Source organism: Cervus canadensis, chromosome 33 (assembly GCF_019320065.1).
Source record: "Cervus canadensis isolate Bull #8, Minnesota chromosome 33, ASM1932006v1, whole genome shotgun sequence".
Taxonomy (NCBI): Eukaryota; Metazoa; Chordata; class Mammalia; order Artiodactyla; family Cervidae; genus Cervus; species Cervus canadensis.
In genome coordinates this window covers 22,026,188-22,043,579 of record NC_057418.1, presented here as the reverse complement: position 1 = coordinate 22,043,579, position 17,392 = coordinate 22,026,188, and the positions used below count along the sequence as shown (strand labels likewise).

At 47.0% G+C, this 17,392-nt stretch overlaps 3 pseudogenes; 1 reads left to right on the top strand and 2 right to left on the bottom strand.

Moving 5' to 3' along the window:
* The window catches only part of LOC122433861, a 109,653-nt pseudogene that overhangs the window by 31,293 nt on the left and 60,968 nt on the right, over positions 1–17,392 (top strand).
* Positions 887–16,212, bottom strand: LOC122433866 (annotated as a pseudogene).
* On the bottom strand, positions 12,208–13,590 carry LOC122433802 (annotated as a pseudogene).

Below are 17,392 nucleotides of genomic sequence, written 5' to 3'. Positions count from 1 at the left end.
TAGCTGGCTTAAGCGGATTGGTTACATGTTTGCAAAGCAATTTTATTGGTACAAACTTTCTCGGGCTTTTGTTCCAACTTAGGCGTTCGCGGGCATTTCAGCTTTCACTCTTGTTTCTTACTGGGTGCATATTGATTGGCTGGCTCCAGGCGGTCCGATCGGGGCGGGGAATCCCACCATTTCAGGGGAAACGAAACCAGGTCCGGGCCGCCTGCCAGCCCCAGCAGTCCCACAGGAGTACTTCAGTGGGTCGCCATGCCCTCCTCCTTGGGATAGTTCTGACCCTGGAATCGAAGCCGGATGTCCTACGTTGCTGGCAGAGTGTTTACTGACTGAGCTTGGAGGGAAGTCCTGCTTTCCTTAAAAGATTCAAGATCCCCTCCAAACCGCCCCCACCCCACCAGAAAAACCACCACCCCCACCGGAGAACTCTGCTGATCTCTTGAAAGGGCCTGGAGACAGCCCTTAACTGCTGTGTCATCAGCAATATATTTTCTAGTAGTTTCTGTCCCAGAGTAGTCCTAGACCTTTTGTGGGCCAAAGTAAGTGCTCATTAGAAAGAGTTTTCTGACTGAGGCCGGAACCCGAGTCTGAGTCCTGTCCTCCTCCCAGCCCCCATGTGTCTCTGTCCCCAAATTGTTACACACCAGGCTCTTGGCCTCCTTAATCAATAGAAATCTAAAGAGGAAAGACAATAGAAATAAATTAAATTTTTTAATCAAAAGAAATTGAGGCAAGGCTTTATTGGGGCTCCTGCTGCAGCAGAGGGGAGTGAGAACAAATGACAGGTTCCTTGCTTGCTCACTCCCCAAGGTGGTGGGGTGAGCTGGTTCCTTCTGAAGGGTGAGGGGAGGGGTGTTTCCAGGGGTCAGTCAGAGGGGTGGCTTAGGTGACTGGCTGAACCCTTAGGTGGTGTTGTGTGCTGGGGGCATGTGAGGCATGTTGCTTTTGCTCTGGGCTCTTCGAAAGTCCTGTTGGGTTTTTCATTTCTTTGTATCTTTTTCCCAGAATAGCTTCAACTACTCCAACTAAAAAACAGTCTATTTTTAAAAACCCTTTTATTTTGGATTGGGTCTAGCTGATTTACAAACAGTGTTGGGATAGTCTCAGGTGAACAGCTAAGGGACTCACCCGTACACATACATGTATCCATTCTCCCTACACTCCCATCCTGACAGGGCAGTCACATAACATTGAGCAGAGTTGTGGGTTCATTCCTTGGGCTGGGAAGATCCTGGAGAAGGAAAGAGGAACCCACTCCAGTATTCTTGGCTGGAAAATTCCATGGACAGAGGAGCTGGCAGGCTACAGTCCATGAGGACAGAGACAGTTGGACACACAGAGAAAGGTACACACACAGACACACCATGTCTTAGGCCCTTGATGGCTCTCCATTTTAAATAGAGCAGGGTATACATGAACTTTCCATCCTCCCTAATGACCTCTTTCCCCCATCCTACCCCCAGCACCTAGAAGTTTGTTCTCTAAGTAAGTCTGTGAGTCTCTTTCTGAGAATGCAAAACATCCTTATTGCTGATATGAAGAAAGTTTTATGGGTTTGGATAGAAGATCCAACCAGCCACAACGTTTTCTGAAGGCAAAGCCTAATCCAGATCAAAGCTGTAACTCTTCATTTCTATGAAGGCTGAGAGAGGTGAGAAACCTGCAGAAGAAAAACTTGAAGGCAGCAGGGGTTGGTTTATGAAGTTTAAGGAAAGAAGCCATCTCCATAACATAAAGTGCAGAGTGTAGTAACTAGACCTGCTGTAGAAGCTGCTGCAAGTTTTCCAAAAGATTTAGTGAGGATAATCTATGAAGGTGGCTCCACTGAATCAGAGATTTCCAGTGTAGACAAAATATCCATCTATTGGAAGAAGATGCCTGCCAGGACTTTGATACCTGGAAAGGAGTAGTCAGTGCCTGGCTTCAAAGATTCCAAGAACAGGCTGATTCTCTTGATAAGGGCTAATGCAGCAGATTACTGGAAGTCAATGGTCACTTGCCACTTGGAAAATTCTATACAGAGTGAAGTAAGTCAGAAAAACAGCAATACAGTATACTAATGCATATATATGGAATTTAGAAAGATGGTAATGATAACCCTGTATGTGAGACAGCAAGAGAGACACAGATGTATTGAACAATCTTTTGGACTCTGTGGGAGAGGGCGAGGGTGAGATGATATGGTAGAATGGCCTTGAAACATGTAAATTATCATATGTGAAATGAATTGCCAGTCCAGGTTCGATGCATGATACAGGATGCTCGGGGCTGGTGCACTGGGATGACCCTGAGGGGTGGGGTGGGAAACACATGTACACCCATGGCGGATTCAAGTCAATGTATGGCAAAACCAATACAATGTTGTAAAGTAAAATAAACAACTAATTTAAATTTTTAAAAAATGAAAAAAAAATATATGGGACTAAAAAAAAAAAAAGGAAAATTCTAAAGCCCTTTAGAATTAGGCTGAATCTGTTCTGCCTGTGCTCCGTAAATGAAACAATGAAGCCTGGATGACAGAATATCTGTTTACAACATTGGTGGCCAAGTGTTTTAAGTCCAGTGTTGAGACCAACTGCTCAGAAAGATTCCTTTCAAAATATTACTGCTGATTGACAAAGCGTTCAAGAATGTGATGGAGAAGTACAATGAGGTTCATGTTATTTTCATGGCTGCCAACACAACATCCATTCCGAAGCTCATGGATCATGGAGTAACTATGATATTCAACTCATAGTATTTAGGAAGTACATTATAGGCTATAGCTGCGTAGACAGTTATTCCTCTGTTGGATCTGGGCAAAGGCAACTGAAAAATTTCTGCACTGAATTCATTTTTTAAAAAAAACGATGTAGTCTTTTTAAAAAACATTTGCTAATTAATTTTTTTGGTTGCATTGGTCTTAATTGAGGCATGTGGGATCTCTGTTGGGTCATGCAGGATCCTTCATCACAGCACACAGACTCTCTAGTGGTGTTGCCTGGTGTTGCCTAGTTGCAACACGTGGGCTTAGCTGTTTGGCGACATGTGGGATCTTAGTCCTCTGAACAGGTAGTTCTCTGAACAGGTATCAAGCTGTCATTCCTTGCATTGGAAGGTAGATTCTTCATCACTGGGCCACCAGAGAAGTCCATTTACATTGGATTCATGATTATAGAATCTACTGAAAACAGTGAATCATGGGAATAGGTTGAAATATCAACATTAATGCAAGTATGGGAGAAGTAGATTTCTACCTTCACAGATGACTTTGAGGAATTCAAGAATTCACTGGAGAAAGTAGTACAGATGTAGTGGAAATAACAAGGAAGCTAGAGTTAGAAGTGGAGCCTGAAGATGTGGCTGAATTGCTGCAACTGCATCAAAAAGCTGAAATGAATGAGGGTTCATTCTTATGCATGAGCAAAGAAAGTGGTTTCTTGAGAGAGAAACTGCTCTTCATGAAGAAGCTATGAAGTTTACTGAAATGACAACAAAGGATTTAGAATATAACATAAAGGTAGTTGAAAAAAGCAGCAGCAGGCTGCAGAGTGTTAACTCCAGCTTTCAAAGAACTTCTGCTGTGGGTAAAAACACTGTTTAAGAGCACTGTATGCTCCAGAGAAATCTGTGAATCGAAGAGTCGAAGGATGTGGCAAAGTTCATTGTTGTCTTCTTTTCAGAAATTGTCCTGCTCACCCCAACCTTCAGCAACCACCACCCTGATCAGTCAGCAGCCACGGACACTGAGACAAGACCCTCCACCAGCAAAAAGATTTGGACTTGTGAAGGCAGAGATGATGTTCAAACTACTTTATTTTAGAAACAAAGTGTTGTTAATGAAATTCTGTATATTATTTATTTAGTCGTAAAACTATTGCACATGTAACAGATGATGGACAGTGTCAAGTAAACTATATACAAAGTGGGAAATGAAAAATTTGTGTGATTCACTATATTATGATATTCAATTTGCTGCCCTGGTCTGGAACACAGCCTGGACTGTCTCTGAGGTTTTGCTATATCTACATGGCTTTTGGTCTACATTTTCCATCTGGAACTAACATTGAGTTGGTTGTGTAGTAAGATGGACAAACGATCTAATGTTGAAATACACTGAAGCATACATCTCAAGACAGGATTCAGTTTTACTCCTACAAACAATGTAAGGAAACTCCTGTTATTGCATTTTCTGTACCACTTGATCTAGATTTATTTTAAAGGCTGTCAGTTATTTGAGTATATGAGGATATCCCGGCAATTTTTTTGTCAGGTTGATTATTCAGGATATGTTCAATCTTTTCACAGGTTTACAGTTCTATGAACACCTACATGACCTTCTAGAACTAACACCCCAAAAGATGTCCTTTTCATCATAGGGGATTGGAATGAAAAGGTAGGAAGTCAAGAGATTCCAGGAGTAACAGGCAAGTTTGGCCTTGGAGTACAAAATGAAGGCAGGAAAAAGCTATTTTGAGTTTTGTCAAGAGTACACACTAGCCAGAGCAAAAACACTCTTCCAACAAAACAAGAGAAGACTCTACACATGGACATTACCAGATGGTCAATATTGAAACTAGACAGATTATATTCCTTGTAGCCAAAGGTGGAGAACCTCTATACAGTCAGCAAATGCAAGACTGGGAGCTGACTGTTGCTTAGGTCATGAGGTCCTTACTGTAAAATTCAGACTTAAATTGAAGAAAGTAGGAAAAACCACTAGGCCATTCAACTATGACCTAAATCAAATCTTTTATGTTATACAGTAGAAGTGACAAATAGATTTAAGGGATTATATGTTGTACACAGAGTTCCTGAAGAACTATGGAAGGAGGTTCATGACATTTTACAGCAGGTGCTGACCAAAACCATCCCCAAGAAAAAGAAATGCAAGAAGACAAAATGATTTCTGAGGTCGTCTTACAAATAGCTGAGAAAAGAAGAGACGTGAAAGGCAAAGCAGAGAAGGAAAGATCTACCCATCTGAATGCAGAATTCCCAAGAATAGCAAGGAGAGGTAAGATGAGGCTTCCTAGATGATCAATGCAAATAGAGGGAAAAAAACAGAAAGGGAAAGCCTAGAGATCTCCTCAAGAAAATTCGAGATACCAAGGGAACATTTCATTTAAAGATGGACACAATAAAAGACAGAACCGGCAAAGACCTAACAGAAGCCTTTCCTATCAAACAGTTGGTCAAATTGTGAATGCAAAGGAAAAGTACTTAAAGGAAATCAAAAGTGCTCCTCCAGTGAACACATGCATGATAAGAAAGCAAAACTGAGCATCAAGGTCAAGTGGTAAAATTGATTTGAGAAGAAAAAAGAAAGATGCTGAGTAGGACGTGCAATGCAAAGACATCACTTTGCCAATAAAGGTCTGTCCGGTCAAAGCTATGGATTTGCCAGTAGGGATGCACTTATGTGAGAGTTGGACCATAAAGAAGGCTGAGTGCTGAAGAACTGATGCTTTTGAATTGTGGTGTTAGATAAGACTCTTGAGAGTCGCTTGGACTGCAAGGAGAGCAAACCAGTCAATCCTAAAGGAAATCAACCCTGAATATTCATTGGAAGGACTGATGATGATGATGAAACTCCAGTACTTTGCCTTCCTGATGTGAAGAGCCTAGTCATTGGAAAAGTTCATGATGATGGCATAGATTGAGGGCAGGAGGAGAATGGGGCAACAGAGGATGAGATGGTTGGATGGCATCACTGACTCAATGGACATGAGTTTGAGCAAACTCCGGGAGATAGTGAGAGACAGGGAAGCCTGGCGTGTGTCCATGGGGTCACAGAGTTGGACATGACTTAGCGACTGAACAATTCACCATATGTGAACAGCTCAAGCAGTGGCCAAAAACATTATAATTTATCTTATTTATTTGTAGTACTTCATTCTCTATTCGGAATATGATCCTCTGTCTATGGAGAAATAAATCTACTTTTCAAAACAGACATAGTTTGTGCGGTGAAGTCTGGCTTCTCCTTCGAGAGGTGGAGGCATAGAGCAACACAGGAGAGCCACCACTGAGGGTGCAGATCTCGATGAAACAAAAAAGGATTTCATTGCATAACTTCCAGAATATATCTTTGGATTCAGTTTATCAGGATACTGTTGGGATCAATAACAAGACTGCATGCTACTTTAAGAGCTTTCTTTTAATTCTCTGCTTCCACAATAAATGTAGCCGAATCACCAGTTCTATTTAATCCCATAAGGTGGGAAAAGGGTAAATGTCCTGAGCTCACTCCTTGATTAGAAAAGGAAACTTGAAATATTTATGTCTTTTGCAATAGCGAGATACTGACTTAAATATTCATATTAGGAAATAAAATGACTAAAAGAGACATTTAGAAATAATATTTTGTTCTGTTCAAAACACTCTGAAGTTGTTTCTCTGAACATAGAAAGAATCCCTGTGTTCTGTAATAGCAGATGGTATTTTTCTTGCATTATCATCATTTGCAACAATGAGATTGCCATACAGAGAAGACTCTGATTTTTCTCAAACTAGAAGACAGAAAGTGTCCTATGTGAGGAGATTTCTTGTTCAAGTAGTTGAACATTTCATTGCAGGGATTCCAGCACTCACAACCAAGAGAAAGAGGCAAAAGACGATGTGAAAAAAAGACTGAAGAGGGTGCTCACCAGATGTGACCAGAGTCATGAGACAGTGCAGATCCTGCGTCATCGTAACTGGAAGGCAGGCTCAGAACTCCTCGCTCTGGTCTCCTGGCTCTAAAGTGAACAGACGGAGAACAATGGCGGCCAAGGAAAGACTGTTCCATGAGGCCAACAAGAGCACCTGTTGTGGCTTCCTGGAAGCACCATCTCCTGTAGAAAAAAAAAAAGGGTGTTTGTCCAGGAGGCTGAGGAATCCCGTCACTTTCCTGGGGCTGCCCCTCCCCAGCCCCCCTCCAGCCCCGCCCTCACTGAGGGGCTCCTATGTCCTCCACCCCCACCCCAGGCCCAGCAGCTTCTTGTCCCCTCCTCCTTCCTTCCTGCATCACAGAGTCACCCCAGGCCCTGACACCCTCTGCTCAGGCTCAGGACTGGAGCCAGTGAGGAATCAATCTGCTCCCTTCACTCAGGTCCGGATCCTCCCCGAGGGGGGCCTAAAGGACCAGGGAGCAGGTCCCCAGAGGAGGGGCCTTGCCTCCTGACAGCCCTGGGGGGCTGCAGGCAAACCTCCTTCCTTCACTCCCCTCCAGCCTCTGAGCCAGCAGCACACACAGCTCTCAGGACCAGGGTCCCTGCCCCCCGTCTCTTCCTGGTCCCGCCCAGCTGGGCGCCTCCACCCCAGCTCAGGCCCACCATCCCCAGGACCTCTGCTCAAGGCAGGGCCGCTCAGTGATGGAGGCTCTGGGTCCCCAGGAGGCTGGTGACGGGCAGGCCACAGGCTGAGTCAGAACTGCTGCTGCCCCAGGAGCACAGGCCTGGCCTCGCCCCTTCCCACAGTCTCTCCTGTGGGGCTCCTGCCTTGCCTGCTTGGCCCAAGCCACTTCCTGTGAGAACAGGCCTTTGCAGTTGGGTCTGCAAAGGCCTTCCCAGCCCTTCCTCCTGGGATGAGAGCCCGGCCCCTCTCATCTTGGCCCCTGGGTGGGTCCCCTCCCCGCTGACACGTCATGTGGAGCCCCCATGCTGCTCTCAGCCCCGGGAGTCCTGCCCTCGCCCTGAGCGCCTGCTGTTCTCACACCACCCACCCTGGGCCCTGCCAGCCCGCGGTCTGTGCTCAGTCAGGGGATGTGGCTAAACCCTTTCAGCATCAATAGGCCCTCAGCCTAGTGAGGGCCCCTCCCTTTTCACAATATCACCTCAAAGTGAGGACTTCTCAGAACTCAGGGCTGAGTTTGTCTGACTTCTGCTCTCAGATGATATGGGGTATTATTCAGCTGCTCATTTCCAGGACGTAGAGGTTCAGTGAGCGGAGGGGGTCAGCTGGGATTCACCTTCCCCCTCCTCACACCAGCCCCTGTGCCCCTGCCTTCCCTCTGGATTCTGCCCTCAGTACTTGCTCCTGGAAAGGATTCAGCCAAGAAACACAGTTATGATGAAACTGGTGAGGACCACAGGGACGTTCCAGGCTTTGGTCTTGATGGCTGTGGCCCTGGGCTGGACTCTAGGGGGGACTGTGGTCGGAGATGCTGCAAGGAGAGTAAGAGTGAAGCCCTTGTCCAGACCCTGAAACTCGGCAGATGCCTCCTCGCCCCCCTGACCCAGGTACCCCTACTGTGCAGACAGTTTCAACCAATCACATGGAGGCCCCTGTGATAGATCCTCAGGTGAGATGGGGGGAAGGGAGGAGCCTAGTCCTCACGGGACTCTGACAGCTAATGGGGGAGCAAGATTTTCAACACTGCCACTCAGTCCTGCTGTGACATCAGAGACGGTGACATGAGGATGGAGTCCTCAGGAGCTGACAGCAGAGGTGGTATTGACAGATTTCCAGAAGGAGGATTGGTGACATTTAAAAGAAGATTCTGGAAAGAGGATACAGTGAGAAATAAATCCCAGAAATCAAAAAGATGTCTACAGGTTTGGGATCAGCAAAAATCCATGTTCAGTCGCAGAAAGGCCTGTGTGTGAGGAAAGATGTCAGGAGGTGGAATAAGAAGGAGTATGACAGAGCATCCCCGGGTCATTGGTCTCCCAGGACAACTCACCTTTGACAGATCACTTTCTCAAACAGACACACACACACACAGGGTCCATGTCACCACGAGGGGACTGTCACTTTCTCCTCCCTTCTCACTTACCCGAGGTCTTCAGCATTTTCTCCCAGCACACCATGAAAGCCTGAATCCAGGCCCGGCAGTCTCCCATGGAGACCTTCTTCAGGAACTCGGTCACAGCTCTGTCATTCTCCCACTTCTCTTTCATCCATCTGCCTCCAGGGGGATCAACTCTCCAGTGTCCATTCTCCGAATCAAAGTGGAGGCTCATTTGTCCATTCAAGCCAAACTGCCAGGATCCACTGATGTTTCTGTCATCCTCACAGTGACATGTCATCCAGGCCTGCAGGGTGAGAGGGTCTGCTCCCACCGTGGGAAAGAAAGAGCTCAGCCTCTGGGGTTGACAGATTCTTTGCCCCACCTGGGTCCACCTCCCCTGGGTTCACGTCCCCTGGGCCCAGCTGATCTGACCCTGGTCTCTCATGCAACACTTGCTCTTTCCACTGGACGACTAGGGAAGGACCAACATCCAACTGCATTTTAAGCCCCGATCTGCTCCTCCTGTACTTGGACTCTCTAACTCACCCATGACCGTGGGTTTCTCCAGTGTAAAGTCACACAGGTGGTCCCTGATGTCTCTGAGTGTTTCAATCTGTGTTTCCCAGGACTTCATGGTTTTCACTTCTTCTCACAATGGACGAGTGAATATGATCTTACCATGACCACAATCATAGGAGAGAAAAACCTCTCTGTCCACGTCGCCTTCAACGTTACACCACAGCTGTCCAGGTCTGGGCTGAGGATTGATGGTGAAGTTATAGGACAGAGAGTGAGCGTCTGTGAAGGCAAACCACAGAGAGGGTGAGGGTGGGAGAAGACCCGTGTGCCTCCTCCCCCAGGGCTGTGACAGCAAAGGAAGGCTGCGGGCTGGGCTGACAGAGCAGGACCGCCACCTGCCCCCCACCCCTCACCAGGCACGACTGAGGAAGACGGCGAAGCCTCGGGCAGGCAAGAAACCCCACAGCCCTGGATACGCCCCATTTCCACTCTGCTCACAGCTCCCCAGGTGCCACTATCCAACAAATACTTTTCCCAGGGATGGGCCAGGCTGGTTCAGAAGGAAAGGCCCAAACCCAGAGGATGTCAGGTTCTCTCTGAGTGTCTGTGGGAGATGCAGAGGGTAAGAGGGCTGTTCCTGAGGAAGCGGATCACAGCCAGTGGGGGTGGGGGTGGGGAGGATGAGCACAGAACCCAAAGCTGGAGAAGGGAGAGTTTATAATTACGGGTCACTGGGCTTAGCAAGGCTGGGGAGACGTGGTGATCTCCCACTAGGATGGGTCTTGGAAGCCTGGAGAAAGGTCTGGCCCACATGGCATGAAAGAGAAAGTCCAGAACTTCCGAGGCTGGTAGTAGAGGAGGGGATCCAAGGCTCAGAGAAGTGAATCTGCCAGGGTGGACGCGGTATGAAAGGGCAGGAGTGTGTGCAGTCCACCAGCTCCATGGGAAAGCCTGATGGACTCTATGGAGCCCGAGAGAAAAGCATGGATGAGAAGCATCTGCAATAGCTCAAGGATGACTTTTGTGGAAGGTCAGGGATGGTGGTAGGACATGGAGTTCCTGTGGGCTTCCATCAGGAACAGGGATGGAAGTTGTGGAAAAATCAGATTCCAGGTGGGGATGCTCAGGGTCAGCAGAAAGTAGGGGCAGGGGTCAAAGTGATTAGAGAGTCTCAATGCCAGCCAGGGCCTGACTGCAGAGAATATGATGCTGGCTCATAGCACAGGGCGATCCTAAAGGCAAACAGATGGGCAGGAACCTAGATACAAACGGTACCATTGAAAGAATTAAAGAGAGACAGCACACAGGGCTGGATGATCAGGGAGCTAAAAGCAGCCATCCCTACAAGACATCTGATCCAGGCCCATTTTCCAGATCTGAGCCACTTCTCAGAAGGTATCACCAGATAAAGAAGCCACGTTCTATAGAGGAGGGCCCTTTCATCACCACATCTAGTGCAAAAGTCCTTCCATTCTTTCCCAAAGAGCCACGTCATTATTTCCAGGGGTAAGTGAACCTGCAGAAGCAGAAACTACTCTCACATTCACATTGCACCTAGTGTGTTTCTAGTATCAGGCACAGGAACCATAGCATCATCATTGCCCCCCAGTTGTTGAAGTGATGCTCTGACTTCTAGGCCATCCATGGACAGCAGTCCAGGTTCTGCTTACAGTGGTTGTCACTGGGTCCAGAGACCACACAGCGGTCATTTCACATTCCCTGGTCTTGTGAAATGCATGGAGACCTGAGGAGCTAATAAATTATCGTGGGGTGAAGGCTACCATATTAGTGAATTCCAGGTTTAGACTTCAGACCCTACCTCCCCACCCCCAATGGTACGTGTACACAATATCCTAGAGGAAATACAGAGACAAGTGCCAATCTACAACCTCTCAAGGGCTGCAGTGGTGTGGTCCCTATCCTATCTCCAGTTAACACCACTTGGCCTTAGGTTTCCTGTAATGGTACAGAAGACATATTTTAGGCTTCGCAGACCCGAGGTCTCTGCTGCAATCTGCTGTCTCAGCACAAAAGCAGTCACAATTGGTGAACGGTGAGCATGGCTGGAGCTGCTTCCTGGGCAGATGACCCAGCAGAACTGGTGACATCAGAGGTATCTGTGATCAGAAAGGTGCTACATGTCATTTTCTACTTGAAGGCTCACAACACAGACCCTGAGTGTTGCAGTGGAGAAAGTCACACCATTTAAACGTGGCTCCTGGTGTGGTCCTGGGGCCTGGCAGAGATGAGGTCACTGATCATGGAATGTCAGAGTTGCCCATCATGATCTGGGCTCATCAACCCCTAATCATTATTTCAGCTAGGCCAGCCATCATAGGATAGAAGTGATTATGTGTTTTGGCATAAGCAGGGCCACAGAGAACAAATAAGACCCACCAGCAGCTGGCCTAGATGTGACACTAGAATTGTTATGTGGCCACTATCCTCTGCTCACGCCTGTGGCTTCCCCTATGGTACTTTGGCCCAAGGTAGCTACTCTGTAATAAAGGAGCGGGGGCATTAGCCCATAACTGCTGGACCGTTTTTAGTTTCCTAAGAAAAAGTACTGCATGTTGAAGAAAAATCATTCCCAAAACTAGTGAAAGAAACCAAAACTTTAAAGGTGAATCACGTGCATTGTCCTTAGAAGTTAAGAAAATAAAAGGCAGTTGGTAGTAAGATTGTTAGTTCAAATATGTGTGTTTTAACAATTTTAAAACTATTTTGTAAGAATATATCTACACCTCAAAGGCAACTATGTGTAAAAAATTTACACAAACATTTTCAGTTCAAGCTAATAAAAGTGATATTGAGAAAGCATTCCACATCAGTAAGTCTGTCTTAGAAAGTTCAGATGCTAAAGCATTCCTAAAGCTCAGTGTTCTGAAACATAAATCTGCTTCTCTGGTGCTGGGTGATGCATTGACTGGCTGGCTCTAAGTGGGTCTCAACAGGCACATTCCTCCTGACACTGCGGGACTGTAAGAGGAGAGTCAGACACAGACCCCCAGGGCTGTACCGACCTCTGTGAGACACCAGGCCCTTTGCTGGAACTGCACCTCTCCTCTGCATCGAAGGCCCAGCACAAGCCATCACATAAATGGTTCATCAGGACAGTTGATAGGCTGGACTATTTGGTAACCCTCTTTCAGGTACTCGGCCACATCAAACGGGTAGATGTCCACTTAGGGTGTTTGGTCAGAGTCATAAACACTTGGGCTGTTTTAGTAGCAGCATGCTGATTTCTTAGTTGTGGCATGCAGGATCCAGTTCCCCCACAGGGATGGAACCCAGGCCCCTGCATTGGGAGTGTGGAGCCTTAGCCACTGGATCACCAGGGAAGGCTGGAGAACTCATTGTTAACCAGACTTTCAAAAGCCATCCATCGATCCGGTGTTTTTGCTGTTCCTCAGTGAGAGTCCATGGGGAACAAAACTCTGGAGAGGGACTGGCTTTGCTCTTAACTTGAAGTTGTTGAATGACAGAGCTCCTAGGAGCCAGGTCTTTGTGGATGACTTCCTTCTGACCAGGTAGCTCATTCCACAGGCAATCTGAGCAGCCCTGTGAACTAGCTTTTGTTGAGAAGTTGCCTGTGGACTATTGGCCTCTACATATTTGCACTGTCATAAAAATAATTTAAGATCCCCCAAGTTCATGTAAGGCAATCCACCATGGGCTTTTCCCCTTCTTCTGTTCACACGTGGGTAATAGGAAGATTTCTGTGATGAAGATCTCGTAGCTTACAACTTTCAGGGAGCATCGTTGTCACCTGAATTTCAGAAGCTTGATCTCTAACTGTTTTTACAAAAGCTTGTTGCTCTTTATCTGAATCTTTTTCATCTACATAAACCCCATGGAAAGTACACCAAAAGGTACCTTCTTAGAGTACATCTTTTGAGTTCCTCTCCCTGGACAGATACTTTGATATCATTCACCTTAGCTTTGGCCTCGAAAAGAGTGACACTTCTCAAGTCCTACTCCTCTACCCACAAGGGAGGATAATTGGAGATGGGAGCTGTATTGTTGGGTGTGTTGCCTCTCACATAGTGAGACATCTGGGAACGACTGGGACTGAGACAGCCCTTGGGATCTACTGCTGGTGCTAAAGCTATCTTCCAGTTCAATCCTTTTCATACTATGAAGATGCAAAACAGCTAATACTAGTACTACAAGAAATATACCTGGACAGCAAATCTCTAGGCTGATATAAAACACACGTGTAGACACGGCTGGAGCTGCATGTACAGGGTCATAAATGGGTTCCTCTTGGTCATTTTGTCCAACGCTCAAGTTTTACTTCCTCAATTTCTGGGTGGCAAGTCTAAGACTGTGAAGCTTTCTGAAGTACTGTCAAGTTGAGCTGCATTTAGTATCATAACTTCAGAATCTACTTTTCCAGGATAGGACAGCTGGAGCCCAAGCACTGATAAGGCGCGTGGGAGTTCTCCGGGCAGGGGCGGGGGCCGGGCGGCAGGCAGCCAGAGGACCTGAGCGGTACTGGCGGGTGCCTTTGGGATGCGCGCGCCTCCCCGGGAGATGGGCAGGCACTTTCGTCCGCTCTGAGGGCCCGCCTCCACCGCCCAGAAGAAGCTGGCCGCCTGCCACCGCCCTGCCGCCGCCCACCCCCGCCCCGAGGCCTGGATGGCCGCCGAGCTCTCTTCCCCTCAGTCGTCCTGCAGGTGTTAACTGATCGGTGATAAAGAGTGCCGGTGGAGTAATATTCCATAGTGTATATGTACCACAGCTTCCTTATCCATTCCTCTGCTGATGGGCATCTAGGTTGCTTCCATATTACTCAGCCATTAAAAAGAATTCACTTGACTTAATGAGATGGATGAAACTGGAGCCCATTATACACAGTGAAGTAAGCCAGAAAGATAAAGACCAATACAGTATACTAACGCATATATATGGAATTTAGAAAGATGGTAATGATAACCCTACATGCAAAACAGAAAAAGAGACACAGATGTACAGAACAGAATTTTGGACTCTGTGGGAGAAGGCGTGGGTGGGCTGTTTCGAGAGAACAGCATGGAAACACGTATATTATCTAGGGTGAAACAGATCACCAGCCCAGGTTGGATGCATGAGACAAGTGCTCCGGTCTGGTACACTGGGAAGTCCCAGAGGAATCAGGTGGAAAGGGAGGTGGGAGGGTGATTGGGATGGGGAATACATGTAAATCCATGGCTGATTCATGTCAATGTATGACAAAAACCACTACAATACTGTAAAGTAATTAGCCTCCAACTAATAAAAATAAATGGAAAAAAAAAGAGTGCTGGTCCTTCAAGGACCGAGAGCAGTAGGGAAGGGACCTACTTCCCTTCAGCAGTAGTGTTAAGGGACCAGAAGAGTCTCTGTGAGCAGATCGCGGGCTTGGGCTTTTCGGGGCGGCTCTGGGTCTCCAGGACTCCCACTTCCCAAGGGGCGGGCCGGGCCCTGGGGAGGCCTCAACAGCATTCCCTGTAGTGTTCTGGCCCCCTCTTCTCTTAGCGTCACCTCCCATACTCCCCACATTACTGTTTCACTAAGGCACCCCTGTTCTGGCCCGGAGAGCCGGCAAGTAGCCCGTGGGAGCCACCGAGGCGCAAAGGGGCCAGGGGAAGGGAAAGAGGAGGGGGCGGCGGCGCCACCCGGCAGGAAATTTCGCGAATCCCCGCGCACACAGCCACCCCTGTTCAGGTTGTAACTCATCCAACTTCCACGCGCCCCCCACCCCCCCCGGAGGTTCCCCGCCCGAACTCACCGCCGGGTGTCCCGCTGGACCAGACAATCAGAAGCAGGACCAGGAAGCCCATTTTGCAGGAGTGGAGGATGCCAGGTCAGAGGAGCGGACCCTTTCCGGTGAGGTATACTGCACCTCTGGCCACGTGGCCGGCCGTTCCTCTGCCCGGAAGCCCCGCCCCAGGCAGCGGCGGGCAGAGGGATAAACCTGAGGTTTATTAGACTGCCAGGGTCGCTCTGGTTTTGCCACTTCCTCCTCTTGCTTCCTCCTCTTCTTGGAGGCGTATCGTGGGCTGATAGTGAGAATCTTCCTAGGTCGATCATTTTGTCATTTTGGTCTCCCTAATTAATAGAAATTGATCGGAGGTCAGAAAAGAATTTCTGGCAAGAAGCTCATGGAGGGGAGAGCTCAGCGCTTCCTACTTCCCTAAGTTGAGCTTGCCTTGGATGATCACTGACCTTGTCACTGTACTGAGTTTCTCAGGGTTCTCCACACCATCTTATGGAAACCTGAAGGATGTTTTTCAGCCAGCCCAGTTGCTGTTTCCGGTGCCAGTTCTGGTGGCAAACCTACTTGATAAACGTCCTCTGTGTCCTGACCCTTCCACTGACCTGGCCTTCGCACATCTCTCTCCTCGCCTCGGCTTCCTGAGTCCCAGAGGCACAACAGTATTGAAATTAGGCCAGTTCATCACTCTGTAAATTTGATTCGGTCCCATTTGTTTATTTTTCCTTCAAAATTTCAATGCTGATGCATTTTGAAGAAGGATCCTGTGTAATTCTACACTTTGCCCCTCCTTTTTTTTTTTTTTTGTATAATTGTACAACCTTTGAAAATTACATAAGGTACAATGATCCAGTATTCTTTGTCATTCAAAAAACAAACAAAAAAACAACTTTCTCTTCCTCCAAGCAACCATCCAGGAGGAATTAAAGTTCCTGAAAGAAGGCCAGTTCAAGATGGCTTCTACTCTGGTAGAAACAGAAAACAAAAAGATGAGAAAAAGTAAGAAAGAAGTGGGTCCTCATCAAACTTATATACTTTTGCACAGCAAAGGAAACCATAAACAAAACAAAAAAGGCAAACTACAGACTGGGAGAAAAGATTTGCAAATGATGCAGCTGACAAGGAATTAATTTCCAAAATATATGAAAAGCTCTAACAACTCAATAGTAAAATCAGGGAACCCAATCAAAGAATGGGCAGAAGATCTAAATAGACATTTCTCCAAAGAAGGCTTGCACATGGCCAATAAGCATGTGAAAAGATGCTCAATATCAATATTTATTTTTTTAATTAATTAGTTAAAAATTTTATTTTATATTGGAGTATGTAGTTGATTAAAAATGAGTGTTAGTTTCAGGTGTGCAGCAAAGTGATTCAATTATACATATAAATGTAGTTTTTTTTTTTTTTTTACAAATTCTTTTCCCATTTATGCTATTATAGAATATTGAGCAGAGTTCCCTATGCCACAGAATAAGTCTGTGTTGGTTATCTATTTTAAGTATGGTAGTGAGTACATGTCAATACTAAACTCCCATTTTATCTCTCTCCATCACCTATCACCTCTGGATATATGCCCAGGAATGAGATTGCTGTATCATATGGTAGCTCTGAACCTGCCTGCAATGCAGGAGACCTGGGTTTAATCCCTGGGTCAGGAAGATCCCCTGGAGAAGGAAATGGCAACCCACTCCAGTATTCTTGCCTGGAGAATTCCATGGACAGAGGAGCCTGGCAGGCAACAGTCCCTGGGGTGGCAAAGAGTCAGACATGACTTGGCAACTAAATCACCACCACATGGTAGCTCTGTTTTCAGTTTTTAAAGGAATCTCCATACCATTCTCTATAGTGTGTGTATTAATTTACATTCCCACCAACAGCATGGGAATGTTTCCTTTTCTCCAAGTCCCTCCAGCATTTACTGTTTGTTCATTTCAGTCACTCAGTAGTGTCTGACTTTTTATGATCCCATGGTTTGCAGCACGCCAGGCTTCCCTGTCCATCACCAAGTCCCGGAGCCTACTCAAACTCACAGACTTTTCAGTATGGCCATTCTGACCAGTGTGAGGTTCCTTGAAGGGGAAAGGAGAACAAATGTCAGAGAATGAGGAGTAAAAGCTAAAGCGTCTCAGCCCCAGGATCCAGGGAACCTGCTGGGCAACAAGGACAGACTTTGGGGACAGAGCAGGGTTGGTGCCCACAGGCCTCACTGCAGAGGCTTCTCCTGTCACAAAGCCCCGGCTCTGGTTCCCTTGGGCTCCCACAGCACATGGTTCAGTCGTCCCGGGGCACATGGGATCTTCCCTGACCAGGGTCACACCTGTGTCCCCTGCACTGGCAGGCGAATTCCTATCACTGGCCCTTAAGAAAGCCCTCGCCACATCTTCTTTATCCATTCATTTGTCAACTGTCATTTAAGTTGCTTCTATGGCATCTCAAGC